Genomic DNA, 17,920 nt, shown 5'->3' with positions numbered 1-17,920 from the left:
TTAATTTCATCCCTGATTTCTTCTGTTATCCATCCATCATTAAATAGTGTATTATTTAGTTTCCAGGCATTAAAGTAGCTTCTATTTTTTTATTCTATCATTGATTTCTATTTCATTCTATTATGTAATAGATGCAGTGTATTATCTCTATATTTTTTGTATTTGCTAAGGGTTGATTTATGGCATAAGATATGTCTGTTTTAGAGAAGGATCCATAGTCCTATGAGTGTTAGGGCCCCTAAAGGACAAACTTGTTTAAGACAAGTTTTAAAGGAACAAGCAGTTGGCAAATTCTCTCCCTTAACTCAAAAAACTATCAAAAAATTACTATCCTCCATTCTGAGTGAGGCCCAGTTCTCCCTCCAATTTTTTTTTTCAATTGGTGGTGGATCAAGACACCCCTGAAATAAACAGGTTCAAATTATTTCAATTAGGAAATTTTCCAGTTTGCCAGAGGGCACTTTGGATGGTGCCTTAGTGGTAAGTGTGACTCAGTATACTAGGCTTGTTCCTCTCATGGTTGCACATGGGACCCTCTGGTTCGTGGGAGACAAGGAATATTGGGAAAGGTTCCTACTCTTCCCTCTGTCTCATAGATAGGAAACCAGGGTTCTACCCCTCTGAAATATGGCAAAAATTACTCTAAATTTGACCCCGAACCTTGAGGAAGAAATGCCTACTGTTTTTCAGTACCATACCTTATCCTGATTGCCAGCTGGGAATGGAGAAAAATGGCCTCTGGAGGGAAACATAAACAATAATACTATCTTATAGCTAGACTTGTTTTACAAAAAGGGAAAAAAAGTGGTAAAAAATGCCCTATGTACAATTTTTTTTTTGCCTCTCATGCTCAAAATGCAGTTTCTTTGCTGAATGCCTGATATCAATCTGAAATGTAAGCTATGTGAGTAAGTACCCAAACCAATTCAAGCCCAGAGGAAAAAAGAGCCCCTCTTTTTTGCTGTGGGACATAAAAGACTATTTCCTCTTTTCTTCTATTCTGGGATTCTGTTCTTTCATCTTTCATCGAATTCCTCCATATCTCCTAAAACAAACAAACAAACAAACAAAAAAAGGAGATAAAGAAGAAGAAAATTCGTAAAGGTCAGCTGCACCAGACCCCACACCTAGCTAACACAACAAACTCAGGAATATCAGGGATGCCCTAATTCCCATGGGGATTTATCTTCTCTCCAGATGGGCACAGTGAAGAAAAATGAGAAGATCCAATATGTATTTTTTTTTCATAAAAACCTTTCCTTAAGGATTTCAGGGACTCCCACATTCTTTTACCATTTAAACTGACTGTAATCTGAACCAAAACTGCACTCTGGCCTGATAAAGATGTTCCATGTGCTCCTTTACTAGAGTAACTGTGCCATGCTATTTTTTCAAAGCCACTCTCTTCTGCTATTCTCAAGATTTTCTGATAAATTTCCCCCTGACTCTGTGCCTTATAGTCTTGTTTTTGTCCAACTGGAGTTTCTAGCCTTCTTTTTTTTTTTTTTTTTTCTGCTGTCTTTAACTCAGTGACCAAATAGTCATTGGTTAACTCTCAAATCCCCTAGAAAAGAAGGGGTCTTCTCTTTTGAAGAGTCCTAAGGAGGAAGCATAATCAGTGGTGATGATGATGGGAGTGGATCTGCCCCATAGAGGATGAGTGGCCACCTGACCCTTTGATTTCAATGTCCATCATGGTTTATAGCCTTTATTCCTTTTTTAAAAATATTTATTTTTTTAATTCTCGGCGGACTCATCTTTGTTTGTATGTGGTGCTGAGGCTCGAACCCGAGCCGCATGCATGCCAGGCGAGCTCGCTACCGCTTGAGCCACATCCCCAGCCCCAATAGCCTTTATTCCTAATGTCCTCAACTACCCAGGCCCTTCCCATGATTGAATCATACTGTAAATATTTGTGATCAGTTCTATTTTAATTTCTAAGTGGTGAAATCTGACAATTTATATAATTAAACATCTTTAGCTCTTTTGTTTCCTACCTGTGGAAATATAATACCTGGCAAAAAGCTATAAAATCTGTTTCCTGTCAGATTTTATGTATATTTTATGTTGGATCTTCATAAATGCTTGTTTGTATAAATCATGTACATGGTACCAAACTTGACATATAGGTCAAAGATTGCTCATAAATTTAAAAAGAAATGGATCCAAAAACTGTTCAATTTATTTGACTTAAATTGGCTAAATAAATAAGAATAAAGATGTCTTTAAAATTGCTAACCCACACATTTCTCTAGTGGCCAATCAATAAAATGTGAGTTTCTATAAAATGTCAAAAGTGTAATGTCTATTTTTTAAGTACTTATTTTTTTAGTTGTAGTTGGACACAATACCTTTTATTCCATTCATTTATTTTTATGTGGTGCTGGGATTGAACCCAGGGCCCTGCACATGCTAGGCTACCGCTCTACTGCTGAGCCACAATCACATCCCCAAAAGTGTAATGTCTATTGTGTCTAGGATTTTTCTTCAGCAAGAAAAATATGACTTAAATGTTAAGTAGACTTGTCAGATATCTTGGTTTGCATGGGCAACCTAAAGCTAAGAGCTAAAATAGACAAATTAGATTGAACACAAATGGGATTAATTTTCATAAGTGTTTGTTAGAAGAGACATCTGACTAATTTTACGAAGTTAAAATTCTTAAATACCGATTGCTTAATGTAAATCCAAGTAGTCTTGTTTTCTTGAATTCTATAAGAGCATATTTTGTTTACAAATACACATTTAGTGTAGACCCAGAGAAAAGGTAGTCTCAAGCTGCTTTCCATTAATCAACAATTGTTATTAAACCTAGAAAATTAGATTTTGCAGCCAGGCATGGTGGCACATGCCTGTAATCCCAGCAGCTGGGCAGGCTGAGACAAGAGGATTGTGAGTTCAAAGCCAGCCTCAGCAAAAGCAAGGTGCTAAGCAACTCAGTGAGACCCTGTCTCTAAATAAAATACAAAATAGGGCTGAGGAATATGGCTCAGTGGTCAAGTGCCGCTGAGTTCAATGCCCAGTACAACCCCCCCACCAAAATTTACTTGATTGTTCATTGAAGGCAATTCAAAGAAACCAGTGACTCTGCTATGTTATTCGTTCACACTTCAGTATTAATTTTAATTACTAAGTACATAACAAAATAAACTTTTAGCCACAGTAAATCAATTTAGCAAACCCCTTCCCCTGCTTTGATATGAATCACTCTTGATCTCTGATCAGGTTCTGATATTTCATCTTTTCCCAAGTGATATCTAATTACCATGACCCATCTTTGGCAATAGCATTGTTAGGTCGGTTATACCAGTTAGAATTTACCTTCCTCCTGATGTTTATTGTCAGCAGGTTTTCATCCTATAACCAACACTCTGTTACATGGCTATAAATTTTCACTGGCCAGTCTTTTTTTAAAATATTTTTTTAGTTGCACTTGGACACAATAACTTTGTTTTATTTATTTATTTATTTATTTATTTTGTGGTGCTGAGGATCCTACCCAGTGCCTCACATGTGCTAGGCAAGTGAGTTACCACTGAGCCACAAGGACAGCCCCAATGGCCAGTTTTGTTGTCAGAGTTGAATCCAAAGTCTCATGATCCCTGCAAATTCCCGTTGCTGAAGACCCTGTAACTATGGTTATGCTTAACTTTGTGAAAGACAATACATGGAAGTACTAGTGCTTGCTCAGTGGAGTGAGATGGGATAGAACTGACACCTCTCTCTCTCTCTCTCTCTCTCTCTCTCTCTCTCTCTATATATATATATATATATATATATATATATATATACACACACACACATATATAGATAGATAGATTTTTTTTCTTCCCTGAGTTTCCCAACACTTAAACACTCAGCATAATGATATCTATTTAATAGACAAAAAACAGTTCAGCCCTTGCAGAAGATTTGATGCCATGACAAAACTGCTGCAGTTCGGCTGCAGCAAAATAACCCAGGGTGGGTGGTGGTGGTGACGAGCAACTTGTGTACATTGATACAGCAGGAGTGGGAGCCGTTTATTGTAGGACAGGAGGGGTATATATACATTCCACACAGCTTATCTTAATTAACATAAACTAGATACATCAGTCAACCAATAAGGAATCTCCACACTTAATGGCTCGCTTGCATTACTTCACAAACCACTCCCTCTGGCAAAATGCCAGGCGCCATCTTGACTTGTTTACAAACCCTAACACAAAACAATACAAACCTGCAAGAAAGTACAAGCAGGGTTGCAATAAAACACACATTAAAATATTTTCTTCTCCTCAGCCAGGCGCCATGGCACATGCCTGTAATCCCAGCAGCTCTGGAGGCTGAGACAGGAGAACAATGGCGAGGCGCTAAGCAACTTTACTGAGACCCTGCCTCTAAATAAAATATAAAATAGGGCTGGGATGTGACTCAGTGGCCAAGTGCCCCTGAGTTCAGTCCCCAGTGTCCAAAAAAAAAAAAAGGAAAAAAATATATATATAATCTTCTCAGTCTTCAATGAGATTGGCAGAGATTGAAGTTAAGAAAAAGTGGGAATTAGAGGAGCCTTAAAAAGCTGTATTAGAAGATTTTTTTTCCATTTTTTTCAAACGCTTCGGGCAGGTGAAGAGCAAAGCAGAAACCATCTGTGGTCTCCTACTGTCCCCAAAAGGCCAAAGTTTCACCGGACGCAAAAGAATGTCTTTAAGGACATTCCCTTTGTACCTGATTGATTTCTGCTCTTTAGACCCAAGGAACCCACTGAGGATCCAGAGCCAGATAAATAGAAAGGATGAAGCCACAGCAGTCTAAGGAGGGAACTCAGCAGGTAACCAGTGGGGGTGCCCGGGAAGTCCATTTACATTGACCAGGAGCGCAGTCTCCTAAAGTCTGACCCTGGAAGTCATAGCAACAGTGGCATGAAGTTCCTTTGGCAGGAGGGCCATTGGTACTGAGCATTAGGGACATTTTATCAGGGCTGTGCAGGATTTGATCAGCTCCTTTGTATTTGTGGCCTGAGCTTATTTCGTGAAGAGTTTCTTATGTTTCCCATGGTAGCAGGTTTTTCTTTGACGAATGGGAACAAGAAGGGGAAGTCTTTAGTACTCATGACCCTCTCTGTGGGTTGTCTCTGGTAGTTATGCTGAGATAGACACGCCCAGTCATGCGTGGGCATGAGCATTAGCACTGTATGCCGTTCTTTTTCCAGCTCTATTTTCTATGGCTTGAAGCTGCTTGGCCTGAAATTTCTCCTGTTCTCTTACTCTATTGGTCAGGGCCCATGTACTTGAGAGGGAGAAAGAGAAAGCCAGCCAGCTCTGGAACGCCTTCTAAGGGCATCATCCACCCAGCTGTCCACACATCCTTTCAGTCATGAAATAGCTATTCATTGAGTGCCTTGTGAAGCAGCAGGCTGGGGACTCAAGACACCTAAAACCACAGGACCCTGTTATCAGAGACCATTCATTCTAGTGGGTGGAGACAGCAATAAGTAAATTATTCACCAAGTTTCAGACAGTGATTAGTGAGAGTGAAAGGAAAGAAAGCGAATGAAAGAAATATAGGTGGCTTAACAGTAACACAGGTTTATTTGGAACAAACCCACAGAGGGGTAGGTTATCAGGGAAGGGTCCTATTGTTTGTCACCTCTATTCTTTGACGCCTCAAAGGTGTCAAAGGTCACCTTAACAGGTCACTGTTTCCTGTTGAGCCAGGTGTTTTCAGGATTCCCATCCCAGACAGCAACTTCCTTTCTTTGTATGATGATGGAGTACTGTTTGGGGTTTCTTTCCATGATGGTAGAGTATTGTATGGGCTTTAAGGTCAGGATGAGTCAGAGTGTCTGTGAGGTGACTTTTGTCCTAAGATGCAGGCTATGTTTCAAAATGGCATTGTCTAGGTCAAGTTCTACTTAATATTCCTTCTTTTTATTTGATAAGAAAGGGGTGATGGGAGAAAGGGTAGCAAGGGATCTTAAACTACTTCCCACGGAGAGAGGGTTCAGTTGAGGACTCCTGTAGACACTGGTATGGATTAGTTATAATGTAGCTCAGCAGGAGGATGTTCTGGACTCTCTGATCAGTAGTGGTATTGATGGTCTTCTATAAAGAGGAGGTGAATAAACAAAACTAGGAGGGACCAACGGCAAGGCTAAAAATTTTTACAGAGAATTGGTAAGAGAAAAAGGGGCTAGGCAAGTTCCTGTTCAGTTAGTGGGTAAACAAATTTAAGTATTGTTTCTGCACAAGTTATTGTCGAGGCAGCCAGAAAGGTGATAGAAGACAACTTGCTTTTGCTGGAGGCAAAATATTTTTTAGGGAAATTTTAATGGAAGTGTGGCTGGTGGCCATGGTGGGCTTAGAAGTATCCCACATTGGAGGAGGAGTGCTGGCAGGGGTGTTAGAGCATAAGGTAAGGCATCTTGTCTGCATAAGAAGATAAAGGAAACAGGAATATAGGGAGCTATGATGGGAATAAGAAGGAATGGAGGCATTGAATTTGGTTAGGATATCTCTGCCAAGGATAGGAGTAGGGCATCCAAGTGTGAGTGGTGCCTTCCAGCAAGGCAGCCATAAACAAATGAAAAAGGCTTTTGATGAGGTTTTTAATCTGGGGTGGTGGAGTCCCATTCTCCCAGGTTCCCATTTCTGTCTGCCTACAGATAATCTATCTTCTGGCTCGATCACACCTCCAAAGAGTCCTTGATTGCTGCTAAAGGACAGGGGCCATGACCGTTCTTGCTTCTTTGAGCTGATGGTGGATGTTGGCTAGAGGGTCTGTCTAGTGGGCCTTGGTAGAAGTTAGGACGCAGCTCCATGGAGGGTCACATTTCCATGACCATTTGCATCTTAATGGGCTGTGGACATCTTGCATATCAGGGCAGTCCAGAGATCCATGATGACAGTTGACAGGTGACTGGACAAGGTATACATGGGGCAGGGATCATGCTAGGAAAACAATAAACAATACAGCAAAGCATTATTTTCTGAAAACAGCACAAAAGTAATCAGTGTTACCAGTCAGCCTCTGAAGACCACGAAGATAGTTCTGACATGTCATTTGTGAGTGAGGCTATTAAAGGCTTTAGAAACATTGGTAGAGTTGCTAGAAACACAACGTTTAATTTTTATAATGCCACAGGTGTCACCTTGAGCTATGGATCTGATGCCATCTGATTTCTCTTTTAGACTAAGGGATAAATATTAGAGCTAGACAACCATAAAAACAGATGGAGTTTACCTATATATGGGGTTAGGATAATTTGTAAGTCTGAAATTGAGAACAAACTTGTTACTCTTCTGCTGGGAGCCATTAGCCAAGTAGGTATGACAATTTCCTTGCCAGCGTACCCCATGTTGCTTAGTGGAAGGACTAGTGGAAATAGGACATTTTGCAGTGACATTGCATGTAGGTGACCTTGCTCAAGGACCAAGGCGGATCCGAGTTTAGGGCGTTCCCGGTTTAGGACTATCCGGGTTTAGGGTGGTTCCAGGTTTAAGATTATTCCTGCTGGGAATAGGGTGTATCCTGCTGCCTGAGTTCCCCTTGAGTTCTCATGGGATTCAGACAGTATTTTTTTGGGAGACAGAAGCCCAGTGGGGGTGGATTTGGGCAGAGAACGTGGATTTCCCCAGAACGTGTTTGTAGAGTGCCGGTGTGAGTTCGGGAATAAAGAATTGTTGTTTGAATCTACAAGCTGTGTGGTGGCTCGTGATTTTGTGCCCAGACAGACTGCGGCACTCTTCTATTGTCTTTTGTAACTCTTTCATTATATCCTCCGAGTTTTGTTTTGTTTTTGTTTTCTTTTTTTGTTGTTTTTTTTTTTGTGTGTGTGTGTGTGGTTTGTGTTTTTTTGTTTGTTTGTTTTTTTTTTGCTACCATGGATTGAACCCAGGGGCCACTTAACCACTGAGCCACATCCCCAGCCCTTTTTATATTTTATTTAGAAACAGGGTCCCACTTAGTTGCTTAGGGCCTCACTAAGTTGCTGACACTGGCTTTGAACTCACAGTCCTCCTGCCTCAGCCTCCTGAGCCACTGGGATTACAGGTGTGTGCCATCATGCCTGGCCCTCTCAGTTTTATTGTGGGAGGACTGATACAAGTGTACATTTCAAGTTACATTAAAAGAGTCATTTCCTTTTTCTTAATGTTTGTGTATGACTGTGTTTGGGTTATACTCTCTTGCTAGGTGTTTAAGACCAAGTTGGTCAAAATTGACCTTTTTCCTATCTACTCTTAGAGGCAGCTGGGATTCCTCAGAGATCAATCTTGGGAACTTTGAGAAGCCTCTTGGCACCTTTAGCTTTTCCTCCATCAGTTGTGCCATCTTCCAGGATGAGTCAGGGCCTTAACACATGTAAAATTCCCTAGGAAGTATCAGGGACATTTCCCTTTCCAGTGATGGTCTTCTTTGTAGAATATGCACTGGGTGGCTTCCTGTTCTCTAGAGTCTTCAGGATCCCCCTGATCAGAAGAATAGGTAACTCACTAGAGTTGCAAGGCCTGTGGAGGGGTCCTGTCATTCCCTGGATACTGGCTGACTTTGGAGGGCAAGGGCCAAAATGTTGACTGCTTTTTCCTTGACCCTTTTACTTCCTTGACTTTGGTCTCCAAGTTTTGGTTTTAAACATTCAGCAGGCCAGTTTCACCAGTCTTAAAGTGGGAGCAATGTGATATGGGTTATAACTTTAATATCTATAATTTTACAGTTACATTTTCACTTAATTGGGATTAGTATTAGTACTGGAAATCAAATATTTACTTAAGTTTTGTTTTATATCCTCTATTTACTTTGAGATCATAATAATCTTTACAATAAAACATCTATTTTTTAAAATATTATTGTATTTTTATACCTTTATTTTGTCATTATTTATTTTTATATGGTGCTGAGGATTGAACCCAGGGCCTCTCACATGCTGGGCAAGTGCTCTACCACTGAGCTACAGCCACAGCCCCCCCCCCCCAAAAAAAAAAAAAAAACAAACTATCTTTTGAATGCCACTTTAAATAAGCTTAATTCTAGCCTATTTTGGAACCATCCCAACAGGGAGAAGAATGAGAGTCTGAGCCTTAACTCAGGTGAGGCTAGCCTTTTGATAAATCTTAAAGTATTTTATTTCTGAAGTTGATATTTGCCTCTTTTTGAAAGTATTATTCTATAAAGTTGTCATGTATTATTTCCTGAGTATAGTTGAATATCAGTTAACATAATACAACATTACATCTAAAACATGAATCAAATAGAAAGGCTGAGAAAGCTCTTAACTTCCTTTTGTGGAAAAAAGTAGCAAAATGTTTTCATGTTCCACATTGTCAATCTTTAAACAAATTAGATTATCTTTATTATCTTACAAAAATACAGTTTAATTGCCATTCCAATGTGAAGAGTAACACAAAATTTTATACAATTTATTGATAACAGGTCACCTTTATCCAGTTACAAAAGTAACAAAACATTAAATGACAAACATACCAATCAAATTTGTTGTTTCTATATAAATATGAAGGAGACTATTGTTACAGACAATTTTCATTTGGAGAGTACCACATTGGTAAAATGTTCTAGTAAGCTGTAAATTTTAAAAGCTTGTATATTTGAAGAACATAAATATATTTAATATACAGAGAAGCCAGTAATGGTTAGAGTAACGATTACACAGATGTCCTTAGTATTTACTAAGTTTTGTTGGGAAAAGTATAAATGGCAGCCATACCCCAGAGAAAAACCCCAACATGGCGCCTAAGGACCTCTTTTTCCTACCTTCTTCTTTTCTGCAGTGGCGCGAAAAGTTCCCGCCCTTGTGAACTCTCCCGCCGGCGCCAATTTCAAATCTCGCTGGCGGGGAACCTTAGCCCCAATGAGAACTAATTCCTGGGCTCCGGAGCTGATATCTGAAAGAACTTGCCAATAAACGGGTTGCCTGCCATTTATCTAAGCCCTACCATCTCCCCCTTAGTTCTATATAAGCACACAGCTTTTTGCAATAAAATTGGAATTCTCCCGGCAAAGTGTCTTTGCGTGGGGAATTCTTTCAAGTTTAACTTTTAAATTAAAATTGAGAATTCATAGTGTATGATGACAATAATCACAAGTCTGCATGGGTTAGTAGTACTAGAAAAAATCAAAAGATTTTTTGTTTGTTTTTGGTACAGGAGATTAAACCCAGGGACGCTTTACCACCGAGCCACATCCCGAGCCTTTTTAAAAGTTTTTTTGAGACAGGTTCTACGTAAGTTTCTTAGGGCCTCGCTAAGTTGGTAAGGTTGGCTTTAGATTTATGATCCTCCTGCCTCAGCCTCCAGAGTTGTTGGGGTTACAGGTGTGCACCACAGTGTCCTGCTCAAAGAATAGCCTTAAATCTCTTATACATTTAGGAAACAGTGTTAATGATCAGAAATTAACTTAGTCAAAGCAAATAGATATAAACCAGACTTTTAAATGGCAATGTGGCCCTTTTGTGTTAGATATAATATATAAAAGAGAGTACTTTGTTACCTTGCCTGTAACCCTATATAAACTTTCATTTTACAAACTTTTTTGAAGCTATTGGCTAATTTCATTTATTATTTGAATGACAGATAACCTGGAGATGGACTTAACGACAAATATTTCATCCTTTCACTAAGCACAATTGTTTTGGATTTCACATGAATTTTCTCATGGTTGACAGCATCAACTTCTTTTCCTGCAAGCATTAAACACAGAGCAGTAGGTACAGGCTGTTTGGCATCTCTGCCCTCATTGTGGGTTTTGACTTTGATGGCACTCTGAGATTCTATCAGACCGACCCCTCGGGCATACACCATGCCTGGAAGGTGAGTCCAGGACAAAGTAAAGGGAGGGGTTGAGGTCCGTAGGGAGGTACTGGGCCTTCTGCTAGGCAGGACCTGCCTAGCAGGTTCACTTGTCAGTGAACAAGCAGCCCTGTAAGTTACCTTAGTCATAGATTAACAATCTCTTTCATGTCATTTTACTGTTGTGAAAGCAAAAAGTTCATTCAATATCAAAGAATATCAAGATTCAAGGATATGTGGTATAAATTTAAACCTCTAGTGTCTCTTGATAATGAAATGGAATATAATCACATTCTTAGCCTTACCAGTCTCTCTTTTTTAAATATATTTTTTATTTGTTGTAATTAGTTTTATATGACAGTAGAAAGCATTTTGACACATCATACATAAATGGAGTATAACTTCTCATTCTTCTGGTTATACATGATGTAGAGTTACACAGGACACATATATTCGCATGTGCACATAGGGTAATAATGTCTGGTTAATTCTACTATCATTCCTAACCCCATGTGCCCTCTCCTCCCTTCACTCCCCTCTGTATAGTCCAAAATACATCTGTTCTCCCTGCCTTTATTATGTGTATTAGCATCCACAAATCAGAGAAAACATTCAGCCTTTGGTTCTTTGGGATTGGCTTATTTCACTTAGCATAATATTCTCCAGTTACATCCATTTACCAGCAAATTCTATAATTTCATTTTTCTTTAAGGTTGAATAATATTACATTGTGTATATATATCACAGTTTCTTTAATAATTCATCTGTTGAAGGGCACCTAGGTTGGTTCCATAGTTTAGCTATTGTGAATTGAGCTGCTATAAACATTGATGAGGCTGCTGTCGTATGCTGATTTTAAGTTCTTTGGGTGTAAACCTAGGCGAGGGATGACTGGATCAAAAGGTGGTTCCATTCCAAGATTTCTTAGGAATCTCCACACTGCTTTCCAGAGTGGTTGCACAAATTTCCAGTCCTACCAGCAGTGTATGAGTGTACCTTTTCCCCCACATCTTCACCAACATTTATTGTTGCTTCTATTGATGATTGCCATTCTGACTGGAGTGAGATGGAATCTCAGTGTAGTTTTGTTTTGTTTGGGGGGATACTGGGGATTGAATTCAGGGGCACTCGACCACTGAGCCACATCCCCTACTCTATTTTTATTTTATTTATAGACAGGATCTCACTGATTACTTAGCGCCTTGCTTTTGGTGAGGCTGGTTTTGAACTTGCAATCCTCCTGCCTCAGCCTCCCAATCTGTTGGGATTACAGGCATGCGCTACTGTGCCCAGCCTTGGTAGGCTTTTGATGGCATCTACTATTTCATTGTTTGAGATAGATATGTTCAAATTGTGTATGTCCTCCTGGTTCAGTTTGAGTAGGTCATATGTCTCTAGAAATTTGTCAATGTCTTCAAGATTTTCTATTTTATTGGAGCCAAGATAGTTTCTAATTATCTCAGTATTTCAGTAGTGTCCATTGTGATAGTTCCTTTTTCATCATGAATTTTAGTAATTTGAGTTTTCTTTCTTTCTTTTCATTAGCATGGCTAAGGGCTTATAATTTTATTTATTTTTTCAAAGAACCAACCTTTTGTTTTTTTCAATTTTTTAAGGGATTTTTTATACTTTTATTTTATTTATTTATTTATTTATATGTGGTGCTGAGGATCCAACCCAGGGCCCTGCATGTGCTAGGTGAGTGCTCTACCGCCACAATCCCAACCCCAACCCCATTTTTCCAATTTTTAAAATTATTTCTTTTGTTTCAATTTCATTGATTTCAGCTGATTTTCATTATTTCCTGTCTTCTTCTGATTCTGATGTTGATTTGTTCTTCTTTATCTAGGGCTTTGAGATGTACGGTTAGGTCTTGTATTCATTGACTTTCTATTATTTTAATGAATGAGCTCAATGCAATGAACTTTCCTCTTAGCACTGGGTTGATAGTGTTCCAGAGATTTTGATATGTTTTATCATTATTTTCATTTACCTCTAATTCTTTTTTTATTTCATACCCGATTTCTTCTGTTGTCCATTCATCATTCAATAGCATATTATTTAGCTTCGAGGTGATAGAGTAGCTTCTATTTTTTTAATCATTGATTTCTTTTTTCTTTCTTTCTTGATTTTTCTTTCTCTTTTTTTTTTTTTTTTTTTGTTCCAGGGATTGAACTCAGGGGTACTTGACCACTCAGCCACATCCCCAGTCCTATTTTGTATTTTATTTAGAGACAGGGTCTCACTGAGTTGCTTAGTGCCTTGCAGTTGCTGAGGCTGGGTTTGAACTCGTGATTCTCTTGTCTCAGCCTCCCAAGCTGATGGGATTACAGGTGTGCACCACTGCATTCAGCATCTATTGTTGATTTCTAATTTCATTCCATTATGATGTGATTGAATACAGAGTATTATCTCCTTTTTTTATATTTACTAAGAGTAGTTTTGTGGCATAAGATATGGTCTATTTTAGAGAAGGATCCATGTGCTACTGAGAAGAAAGTGTATTCACTTGTTAATGGATGACATACACTATACATGTCCGTTAAATCTAAATTATTGATTGTATTACTTAGTTCTATAGTTTCTTTGTTCAGTTTTTGTTTGGAAGATCTCCCCAGTAGTGAGAAAGGTGTGTTAAGTCACCCAGTATTATTGTGTTGTGGTCTATTTGATTCTTAAAGTTGAGAAGGGTTTGTTTGATGTACATAGATGCTCCATTGTTTGAGTCATAAATATTTATGATTGTTATGTCTTGTTGGTGTATAATTCCCTTTAGCAGTATGAATTGTCCTTCCTTGCCCCTTCTGATTATTATCTTTGGCTTGAAGTCCACTTTATCTGATATGAGGATAGAAACCTTTGCTTGTTTACACGATCCATGTGAGAGAAATGTTTTTTTCCATCCTTTCACCTTCAGTCTGTGGATGTCTTTGCCTATGAGGTGAGTCTCTAGGAGATAGCATATTGTGGGGTCTTGTTTTTTAATCTAATCTGCCAGACTATGTCCTTTGATTGATGAGTTTAGGCTATTAATAGTCAAGGTTATTATTGAGATATGGTTTGTGTTCCTAGTCATTTAGGTTTATTTCTAGTTTTTAATTTAGTTTCTCCTTTGATTGACTATTAGTGAACTTCCTCCCTGCGTGGGCTCTGTCTTGTCTGGCGAGGAGTCCTCGGAACAGGGTAGAGGAGAGTGTGGCTGCGGAGTCGCTAGTCAAGACCTCCAGAGACCAAGCTGGAAGCAGGTCTGATTTTATTGTGCAGTTACCATGTATATATACTTGGGCAGTAGCTAAGCAGAATATAGGCAGACAATTTCTTGCCAACTGTCCTTGCAGTGTCCAATTGAGGAGCGGGCCATGGAGCAAGCGCTGGGACTGCAATAGGTGGCCTCATGCCCAGGGCTGTGCCTACAGGATAATCGGTTTGCCACTCATGCGCCTAGCACAAGGGAAGTGGTTTGCCACTCAGGCGCCCTTATTATATGGCACGTATGTAGTACTCCGTGCACTTGTCTCTACACCTCCCTTCACTGGCTTTCACTTTTTTTTTCATTTCATCTTCATGGAATATTTTGTTGAGAATATTCTGAAGTACAGGCTTTCTGGTTGCAATTTTTTTTTTCTTTTGGTACCAGGGATTGAACTCAGGGGCACTCAACCCCTGAGCTACATCCTCACCCCTGGCTGAGTCCTTCTCTTCTCTCTTCTCAACTTTGTCCTCTTTGAAATTCAGTTTCTTCTTGAATTCTTTGTCAAGCTCCCCTTGGTTGAACTGAGAATTTGCACTCTCAAAATCGAAGTCACCTTCAAACTTGATTGTATTCTCTTTGACATTAGCTGGACGGTTTTGTCCTCTAGAGCAAATCCTTCTTCACCTATTGCCTGACCACCTCCTTTGAGGTCTTCTGTTCTTTTTTAAAAAATATTTATTTATTTATTTGAGAGAGAGAGAGAGAGAGAGAGAGAGAGAGAGAGAGAGAGAGAGAGAGATTTTTTTTTTTTGTAGATGGACACAACACAATGCCTTTTATTTTTATGTGGTGCTGAGAATTGAACCCGGGTCCTGCGTGCACTAGGCAAGCACTCTACCACTGAGCCACAATCCCAACCCTAAATATTTATTTTTTAGTTATAGGTGAACACATATCTTTATTTTATTTTTATGTGGTGTTGAGGACTGAACCCAGTGCCTCACGCATGGTAGGCAAGCGCTCTACCCCTGAGCCACAACCTCAGCCCTGAGGTCTTCTGTTCTTGTCATTCACTTGTCTTTGAATGTGCACAGTTGCTGGTGGGACTTTGTCACTGGTGGTCTTGCTGCTTGACTAGCCTGGTGACCATTGAGCTGGGTCCTGGCAGTGCCCTTGCCAACAGGGGCAGAAGGAAAGCCAGCTCCCTTGGAAGTGAGCTGAGGTGGCTCTGAGGGCATGTTAAGCTCTGAAATGGTCTGTGTAGATGGAGAAGAACTAGGGCTGGAAGTAGTGGTTGAGGCTGGAGGCCTTACCAACTTCTCTAGACCTCAGGATGCAGCATACTGCTGGCTGAGCAGGGAGCTGGCCACCAGCTGGCTATAGGGTGGCATCCTTCTGAAGGGGCTATAAGGCACATTTAGCTGGAAGGGCTAGGCAGAGGCAGAGCCCAGAGAAAACTGTACTGCTGACATGTTGAGTGATCCTGGGGGAGTTTTCAATATGGTCAAAGCTGCCTTTGTCCAACCAGTTGCCCCTGAACAATGGCAGATTCCTGAGGTTCACACACAGTGATATCTTTTTTTTTTGGTACTAGGGATTGAACTCAGGGGCACTCAACCACTGAGCCACATCCCTAGCCCTATTTTGTATTTTATTTAGAGACATGGTCTCACTGAGATGCTTAGTGCTTCGACATTGCTGAGGCTGGCTCTGAACTCATGATCCTTCTGCCTCAGCCTCCTGAGCCACTGGGATCACAGGCGTGTGCCACCACGCCTGGCTCACAGTGATATCTTTAATGTCACTTTCCTGGAAAATGATGTACTCATAAATTTCCTGTCTTGGGGGAGCAGGCCTAGGTGTAGGATGATCTTCTGAACCAAAGGATCTCACTTTGTCAAGCACTACGGTGAAGTTGTCAGTGTCGATGGTGTAGACAATTCCCTCGTGGTGGATCTGCACCTTGGCGTTTAGGCTGATCTTGCTGCTGCCCAGATACAGGGTGCCCTAGCAGCTGTTCATGGCAGCTGCCAGGCCCACTCAATCCCGTGTGGTCACTACACCACCCACTCTTGCGCTGAGTCATGTTGCAAACTTACATAACACTTAGACAAGGCTCATACAAACATAGTTCTCAGATGTATACATATCTCTGGTCTCATATATCTAGGATGTCAACTATATTGTAATAACCTAAAATACACTTATTTATTTAACCAGTTAAAATTAATCACTTAAGACTTTAAAGCAGGTAGAATCCTAATTTCTTAATTTCCCTAAGTAATAAAACCTAACAGATATAAGAAATTATCTTGATAAGAGCAGATCAATGTTTTAGACTTTGTTTCACAGCAATCCTTAAATAACTTTGACTGTGTTAATTATAGGCAACTTAATTACATACACAATTTTTTTGAGATTAACCTTTCAAAAATCTTTTGCAACTTATTTAGACATTCTACAACTCGTTTATATCCTTAGTTTTGTCCTCTGTTTTATCCTGGACTTTAGCACAAGAATATTACTTTACCATACAAAATACTTTCTCATTCAGAAAAAAAATATTTTTTCTTCTAATTTTCCATACTAAAATATTATGGCTGTAATTACTCTAGTAAAGAAGCATATGGCACATCTTTATCAGATCACAGTGCAAGGAACTTAATGAAAGAGTAGAATCCTAGAGTATAAGAGGAAACAGTCTACCACAGCAGCTATCACAGCAGCTTGGATTTAAAAGTGACATTATTTCCCCTCAGTCTCCAAGCAGTTTGGGCACTTGCTCCTGTAGCTTACATTTCAGATGGATATTAGGCAGGCAGCTAAGTAAAAAGGAAAGCTGCCATTTTTAGCATGGGAGGCAAAAAGCTCTGGGTGATATCCTCGATCGAGAAGGCAAACAGATTCCCTGAAGTAAGAGAGATAAGTGGTAATTTACAGTATTTCATTGAACTAGAACTTTTGGTCTTTTTCCTGCATGAGAAGAGGGGATATAGAAGAAAAGCATCTTGTGAAGGTCTAATGAAAACAGTCGTGTGTGTGTGTGTGTGTGTGTGAGTGATGCTGGGGATTGAACCCTCTCTTTTATTTCAAGGGCATACCTTGAAGATACTCAGAGAAGGGTGGAGGTTGCACTGTAGAGGGTGATGGGTAAAGAGTTCTGAGATGTCTCTAGCTGTGAGCACAGTAAGTCAGGTGGGCTGTGAGAGTAATCCTGACAGTGAAGAGAAAGGAACTTCTCTGAGTACTGTAACCTTGCAGTAGGGATGCAGTTGTCCTTGGTTTGCTGGGAATTAAAAAATAAAAATAAAAAAACGCCTCACTTATGCATAGTTGACTCATTAGCAGTGACCTCAGCTGCCCAGTGTCTGTGTTCCTTTCAGCAACTGTCCAAATAGAAGTTTATCCAGTGAAGACGAATCAGATCATCAAGTCCTTGTTAGCATGTACTTGATTACTGGGTATCTGGTAACTTTCTGGGATTACAATTTGATGCCACTGACACATATACTTGTAAGAGAACATCTTTCCCAGAGTGCCTCAGACCTTATTGCTTTAAGAGAATTATGATAATGTTTTCATTACTTTTATTATTTTAATGATTTACTAAAGTGACTGAATCTGGTATAGACTTTTTGGGAGTATATGTGAAGTTTTTATCAATCTGTAATATTTGTGAATGGAATGCCTTGTAATATGGATGTTAATATAATGTGCAAAGGGAGATTAAAAAGTTTGATTATCCCCCCCCGCCCCCTCAAAAAAAAAAAAAAAAAAAAAAAAAGAATTTGGTTTCTCTAAGGTCATTCCAGGAAGGATGGATGGAATAATCAATGGGCACCCCTAACAACAACAAGTTGTTGCCACCTAGTGGTGGTGGGTGTTTCTCTCACTCAGCATTGGGATTTGTCAGAGGAACAGTATATGCAGAGAAGAAGCTGCAGCA

At 39.7% G+C, this 17,920-nt stretch overlaps 1 pseudogene; it reads right to left on the bottom strand.

Moving 5' to 3' along the window:
• Window positions 1-15,996, bottom strand: part of LOC114081485 (protein LSM14 homolog B-like) — a 49,194-nt pseudogene extending 33,198 nt beyond the window's left edge.
• Between the last annotated feature and the right edge of the window lie 1,924 nt (window positions 15,997-17,920).

This window comes from Marmota flaviventris, chromosome X (genome assembly GCF_047511675.1).
Source record: "Marmota flaviventris isolate mMarFla1 chromosome X, mMarFla1.hap1, whole genome shotgun sequence".
Lineage (NCBI taxonomy): Eukaryota > Metazoa > Chordata > Mammalia > Rodentia > Sciuridae > Marmota > Marmota flaviventris.
The sequence above is the reverse complement of the archived record's forward strand: the minus strand, read 5'-3'. Positions and strand labels throughout refer to the sequence as shown.